Genomic DNA, 7,682 nt, shown 5'->3' with positions numbered 1-7,682 from the left:
AATTGCTCCAAGGTGTTCCTGCTGAGCCACTGCCCTTTACACAGGCTGGGCCATAAAGTGACAACTGAACCCTTGAAATCCATTTTCTTTTTTAAATCGGGGACTTGGTTGTTCACATACTGGATTTCTCCCTTTTTGTATCTCAGCTCAGAGTCTCTCTGGAGCCCAATGCCTGCTACGGTTGCAGAAAAATATCAGAGAAGATTTAACATCAGGTTTGTTTTGTTCAAAAAGGCTCTGTACTAACAGCCAATTTACAAACTCTGTATTTTAGTAATTGGCAGCCAAGAAACTAACAAACATGGCAGAGTTTGTGTCTATTGTACAAACATTCACCCAACCATGGAAAGGGGATTTTAACATTAATTAACCCCTGACATGTTACTATGAAGGCTGCTCAAATCAAATGAAACAATACACCATCTATTTAATAAGCAAAAGATGCATTATATTAATAGGATAAAATAGGATAAAACTATCGCTAACGTTACTCAGTATCATTAAATACAATGCCACCCGCTATACTAAACAAACTATAAGTAATCAGTGTTCCACATTCAAATCCATATTTAAGTAATTCCAAGTATAATCCTTCTTATATGCTGACTGCAGATTCATTAAAGATTAAAAATAACCGCCTTCGTACCATCCAGCCACTTACTCTGTAATTTCTGGTGCTCTACAGAAGCCTTAACAAAAATAATTTAGTAGGAGTTCCGCCCACAATTTATCTGCTCCAAATAAGGTAACATGGAGCTCTGGTTTCACACCCATGTCACCTTGGAGTTTTAGTATGCTTAAGAATAGTTTAAGAGTCAGGAGCAGATGGTACAATTTGTCTCAAAATGGTGGTGGTGAAGGTGGCAGGGTACGTGTAAGGGGATGTCGACTGATGGTACAATAAACAGAAGGAGGAACTGATCTGGCCAAAAAAGTTGCAGTACAGAACCTAAGCACCGGCACTAGTCTGATCTCTCGACAAGACCACAACCATAAGTTGCCAATAAAGTATGCCATTGAACTGTCCCCTCGTGGTACTGATGCTCACAGAGGTTTAGATTGCTTAGATAAGCATCAAAACATTTGTATGCATCTCTGAAACACACCCATACTGAGGTCCCTTAGAGGCTTGCCTGTTACTATCTATTACATTACGGACGGGCAGTGACACAATACCAGATATTTCACCTTGGTGTCTCTTTCAGAAGAAGCCCCTTTGAGGCTCTTGTACTGTAGAGCAGGGGAGAAAACCAGAGAAGCTTGGCTTTTTGATAATTTCACAAATGTTTTCTCTGTGTGCCTCACACAAACCAAAATAGACAATTTTTCATGATTTGGCAAATTTACAGGCCCTGATTGGCAAAAAATGTCAGCTGAACTATTTAGTTATCATTAGTACTTCATACTCTTTATCACTCAATACGGATAGATTTCATTGTACTTCTAGAGTGCCTTCCAATCAACCATCTCTAGATGCTTTACAAACAATAATGAATTAATCCTCCCAGTGGCCCCTGAGAAATATTCTCTGTTTTATGAAATGTTTAAGTCAAAATTTTCAACCACAATAGCCTAATGTTAGGCTACTCTGATAAATGAAGGGATGGGGGTGTCATAAATATAAAGGGAAGGGTAAACCCCTTTAAAATCCCTCCTGGCCAGAGGAAATCTCCTCTCACCTGTAAAGGGTTAAGAAGCAAAAGGTAACCTCGCTGGCACCTGACCAAAATGACCAATGAGGAGACAAGATACTTTCAAAAGCTGGGAGGAGGGAGAGAAAGAAAGAGTATGTGTATCTGTCTATATTCTGTCTTTGCCGGAGATAGACCAGGAATAAAGCCTTAGAACTTTCAGTAAGTAGTCTAGCTAGGTACGTGTTAGATTATGATTTCTTTAAATGGCTGAGAAAAGAAATTGTGCTGAATAGAATAACTATTTCTGTCTGTGTATCTTTTTTGTAACTTAAGGTTTTTGCCTAGAGGGGTTCTCTATGTTTTGAATCTAATTACCCTGTAAGGTATCTACCATCCTGACTTTACAGGGGGGATTTTTTTTTTATTTCTATTTACTTCTATTTCTATTAAAAGTCTTTTTGTAAGAAAACTGAATGCTTTTTCATTGTTCTCAGATCCAAGGGGTTGGGTCTGTGGTCACCTATGCAAATTGGTGAGGCTTTTTATCCAACATTTCCCTGGAAGGGGGGGTGCAAGTGTTGGGAGGATTGTTCATTGTTCTTAAGATCCAAGGGTCTGGGTCTGTAGTCACCTAGGCAAATTGGTGAGGCTTTTTACCAAACCTTGTCCAGGAAGTGGGGTGCAAGATTTTGGGAAGTATTTTGGGGGGAAAGACGTGTCCAGACAGCTCTTCCCCAGTAACCAGTATTTGTTTGGTGGTGGTAGCGGCCAATCCAAGGACAAAAGGGTGGAATATTTTGTACCTTGGGGAAGTTTTGACCTAAGCTGGTAAAGATAAGCTTAGGAGGTTTTTCATGCAGGTCCCCACATCTGTACCCTAGAGTTCAGAGTGGGGGAGGAACCTTGACATGGTGGCATAGTGGTGGGATTAACCTGAAATCATTTTGAGATCCAGTTGAGATTTTTTTGAACTAGAAATACAGATTTTTAAAAAAGGAGATTTTTTTTTTCCTTTGGAAAGGAAGTCCAGAAAGCAGCTTGTTTTTCTCTGCTTTGTGGCCAAGCAGAGACAAAAGGGGATTATCTTTGTGAATTGCAGGTTTTCTTTGCCTGGAGGCAGGGTACTTAACTCCTGCAGGGAAATTCACAGTCTTCCAACCCAGAGTTTTTTTTTTTTTACCTAAAAGTAAATAGAAGGGGGGGGTGTTCTACCCATTTGCCTGGAGACAAAAGTGGCAGGGGTTTTTTTTTTGGATTTTGATTTTTTACAAGGAGCACAAGTTTAAAAAGGAAACTTGTTTTTTTTGGGCTGGGTAAACAGGTTTCAAGTAGTTGGAAGTTTTTGCTTTGATTTGGGCCCAGAGCAGAGACAAGGGAATTGTCTTTTTCTGTAGGCTGACAATCACTATCAGAGAATAGGTATTCTATTCCAGCACAGCAAAATTTTACAGCCAAGTTTTGTTTGTTTATTTCTAAACCTCGGGTGTAAAGTTAGTTAAAAACAGAGAGGTTAGAATGACAAAATCCGTGGCTCGACTACAGCTGGAGTTAGCCAAATTTCAGGCTGAGGAAAAACAAAGGGAACATGAAAGACAGATAGAACTCATGCGGCTGGAGAAGGAGGTACAGGAGGCTGCCCACAAGAGGGAAATGGAGGCAAGGAAGCATGTGGAGGAGGAGAAGGAAAAAGAGAGGAAGCATGTGGAGGAGGTGGAGAGGATAAAGGCTCAGCAGAATATACCAACAAACACTAGCAATCCTTCTCCAGGTACCACTTCCCATCCCAGAAAGTCCCCCACCTACAAGGCAGGTGATGATACTGAGGCCTTCTTAGAAAACTTCGAAAGGGCCTGCCTTGGGTACAGCATCTCTACCGACCAATACATGGTAGAGCTGAGGCCACAGCTCAGTGGACCCTTAGGTGGCGGCTGAAATGCCTAGAGAACACATGAACGAGTATGAACTGTTTAAATCCAAGGCGAGAGTCAGAATGGGGATAACACCCGAGCATTCTCGTCAGAGGTTCAGAGCCCTAAGGTGGAAACCAGACGTGTCATTTACCCGACATGCCTACCACATTGTGAAACATTGGGATGCCTGGATATCAGGAGCAAGTGTTGAATCTCCAGTAGATGTGCCCTTCCTAATGCAAATGGAACAATTCTTAGAGGGTGTTCCTGAAGAAATAGAAAGATACATCCTAGATGGGAAGCCCAAAACTGTAATCGAGGCAGGAGAGATTGGAGCCAGATGGGTGGAGGTGGCAGAGAAGAAGAAAACTGGTTGTAGTTGGAGCGGAGACCAGAAGGGACAACCCCAGACCCCACCCTATTACCGGGGGCCGCCCAAAGCCCCACCTACCTCCCAAAGAACCCTCCAGACCCCTTATCGTCCCACCACCCCGTTCTCCAGCAACCCTCCTCGCCCCAGTGACCCGTCAGCTGGACGATGTTTTAAATGTAACGAGCTGGGGCATGTAAAGGCCAACTGCCCCAAGAACCCCAACAGATTACAGTTCATTGCACCGGAATCACACCAGAGGTCCACAGGCCCAGATACCTCCCAGATACCCTTGGAGCGGACGGAAACTGTGAGTGTGGGCGGGAAGAAGGTCACCGCGTGGAGGGACACCGGAGCACAAGTGTCAGCTATCCATGCTTCCTTAGTGGACCCCAATTTAATCAACCCAGAGATCCAAGTGACGATTCAACCCTTCAAGTCCAACTCTTTCGATTTGCCTACAGCCAAGTTGCCTGTCCAGTACAAGGGCTGGTCAGGAATGTGGACTTTTGCAGTCTATGATGATTATCCCATCCCCATGCTGTTGGGGGAAGACTTGGCCAATCAAGTGAAGCAGGCCAAGAGGGTGGGAACGGTCACCCGCAGCCAGGCTAAACAAGCCGTGAGGCCTAGCTCTGTTCCGGAAACTTCTATCAGGACCCGGTCAGAGGTGATGGACCCGGACCCCAGGCCAATGTCTGCAACAGCAGTAGTGGATCCAGTCCCAGAGACCCAGACGGAACCAGTCCCAGAACCGGAACCAGCCGAGCAACCAACACCAGACCCATTGTCAGCACTGAATCCAGTACTTGCAACCTCAACACCAGAGGGCCCCACCGAACCTGAACTGGCAGCAACCGATAACCCTACACAAGAGGCTCAGCCGGAGCCTGAATCCCAACATAGTGCACCAGCGGAGAGCGGTTCACAGTCAACAGAAACAGCTCCATCCCCTATATCACTTCCAGAGGGACCAAGCCTAGGTCCACAATCCAATGAGGAACTGATGTCTCCAGCATCAAGGGAACAGTTCCAGACCGAACAGGAAGCAGATGAAAGCCTCCAGAGAGCTTGGACGGCGGCACGGAGCAACCCACCGCCTCTCAGCTCTTCTAATCGATCCAGAGAATTAAAGGTTTGTCAGTTTACAGCCCAGGGAGGAGACGACGCTGAGTGGCCTGAAGGTGTCTACTACGAAGGGAAATGTGCTGGTGGTGTAGAAGAGGTGAACCTCTCCATGACCTTTGGGCGTATGCAGCGACAGCAGAACCAGGAGCTGTGCACTAGCTATGCGCCAACGTTCTCAGCCACCCCAGGACTGACTGAACGGGCATACCACTCCATTGACACAGGTAATGCTCGCCCAATTAGAGTCCAACCTTACCGAGTGTCTCCTCAAGTTAAAACTGCTATAGAACGGGAGATCCAGGATATGTTACAGATGGGTGTAATCCGCCCCTCTGAAAGTGCATGGGCATCTCCAGTGGTTCTAGTTCCCAAACCAGATGGGGAAATACGTTTTTGCATGGACTACCGTAAGCTAAATGCTGTAACTCGCCCAGACAACTATCCAATGCCACGCACAGATGAACTATTAGAGAAACTGGGACGGGACCAGTTCATCTCTACCTTGGACTTAACCAAGGGGTACTGGCAGGTACCGCTAGATGAGTCTGCCAAGGAAAGGTCAGCCTTCACCACACATTTCGGGCTGTATGAATTTAATGTATTCCCTTTCGGGCTGCGAAATGCACCCGCCACCTTCCAAAGACTTGTAGATGGTCTCCTAGCGGGATTAGGAGAATATGCAGTCACCTACTTTGACGATGTGGCCATATTTTCGGATTCCTGGGCAGACCACCTGGAACATCTACAAAAAGTCCCTGAGCGCATAAGGGAGGCAGGACTAACTGTTAAGGCTAAGAAGTGTCAAATAGGCCTAAACAGAGTGACTTACCTTGGACACCAGGTGGGTCAAGGAACTATCAGCCCCCTACAGGCCAAAGTGGATGCTATCCAAAAGTGGCCTGTCCCAAAGTCAAAGAAACAGGTTCAATCCTTCTTAGGCTTGGCCGGTTATTACAGACGATTTGTACTGCACTACAGCCAAATCGCCGCCCCACTGACAGACCTAACCAAAAAGAAACAGCCAAATGCTGTGCAGTGGACCGAAAAGTGTCAGAAGGCCTTTAACAAGCTTAAAGCGACAGTCATGTCTGACCCTGTACTAAGGGCCCCAGACTTTGACAAACCGTTCCTAGTAAGCACAGATGCATCCGAGCGTGGTATGGGAGCAGTTTTAATGCAGAAAGGACCTGATCAAGAATTCCACCCTGTAGTGTTTCTCAGCAAAAAACTGTCTGAGAGGGAAAGCAACTGGTCAGTCACTGAAAAAGAATGTTACGCCATTGTCTACGCTCTGGAAAAGCTATGCCCATATGTTTGGGGACGGCGTTTCCACCTGCAAACCGACCATGCTGCACTGAAGTGGCTTCACACCGTCAAGGAAACTAACAAAAAACTTCTTCGGTGGAGTTTAGCTCTCCAAGATTTTGATTTCGACATCCAACACATCTCAGGAGCTTCTAACAAAGTGGCTGATGCACTCTCACGTGAAAGTTTCCCAGAATCAACTGGTTAAAATCGTCCTTGAGATGTGGAAAATATTGTTAGTCTTTATGTACTTGGTAGTATATTTAGAGATGCATGTGTCTTATTAACTCTGTTTTTCCTAGAGCTCCAGGAAGAAATCCCAGCCAGTGTTTCACCCTAGCTGAGATTTGGGGGGCGTGTCATAAATATAAAGGGAAGGGTAAACCCCTTTAAAATCCCTCCTGGCCAGAGGAAATCTCCTCTCACCTGTAAAGGATTAAGAAGCTAAAGGTAACCTCGCTGGCACCTGACCAAAATGACCAGTGAGGAGACAAGATACTTTCAAAAGCTGGGAGGAGGGAGAGAAAGAAAGGGTATGTGTGTCTGTCTATATTCTGTCTTTGCCGGAGATAGACCAGGAATGAAGCCTTAGAACTTTCAGTAAGTAGTCTAGCTAGGTACATGTTAGATTATGATTTCTTTAAATGGCTGAGAAAAGAAATTGTGCTGAATAGAATAACTATTTCTGTCTGTGTATCTTTTTTGTAACTTAAGGTTTTTGCCTAGAGGGGTTCTCTATGTTTTGAATCTAATTACCCTGTAAGGTATCTACCATCCTGACTTTACAGGGGGGATTTTTTTTTTATTTCTATTTACTTCTATTTCTATTAAAAGTCTTTTTGTAAGAAAACTGAATGCTTTTTCATTGTTCTCAGATCCAAGGGGTTGGGTCTGTGGTCACCTATGCAAATTGGTGAGGCTTTTTATCCAACATTTCCCTGGAAAGGGGGGGTGCAAGTGTTGGGAGGATTGTTCATTGTTCTTAAGATCCAAGGGTCTGGGTCTGTAGTCACCTAGGCAAATTGGTGAGGCTTTTTACCAAACCTTGTCCAGGAAGTGGGGTGCAAGGTTTTGGGAAGTATTTTGGGGGGAAAGACGTGTCCAAACAGCTCTTCCCCAGTAACCAGTATTTGTTTGGTGGTGGTAGCGGCCAATCCAAGGACAAAAGGGTGGAATATTTTGTACCTTGGGGAAGTTTTGACCTAAGCTGGTAAAGATAAGCTTAGGAGGTTTTTCATGCAGGTCCCCACATCTGTACCCTAGAGTTCAGAGTGGGGGAGGAACCTTGACAGGGGGTAGGTCTCTTTTATGGACACCCAGCCAGCCAGCAGCTAT

This window comes from Natator depressus, chromosome 7, assembly GCF_965152275.1.
Source record: "Natator depressus isolate rNatDep1 chromosome 7, rNatDep2.hap1, whole genome shotgun sequence".
Taxonomy (NCBI): domain Eukaryota; kingdom Metazoa; phylum Chordata; order Testudines; family Cheloniidae; genus Natator; species Natator depressus.
The sequence above is the reverse complement of the archived record's forward strand: the minus strand, read 5'-3'. Positions refer to the sequence as shown.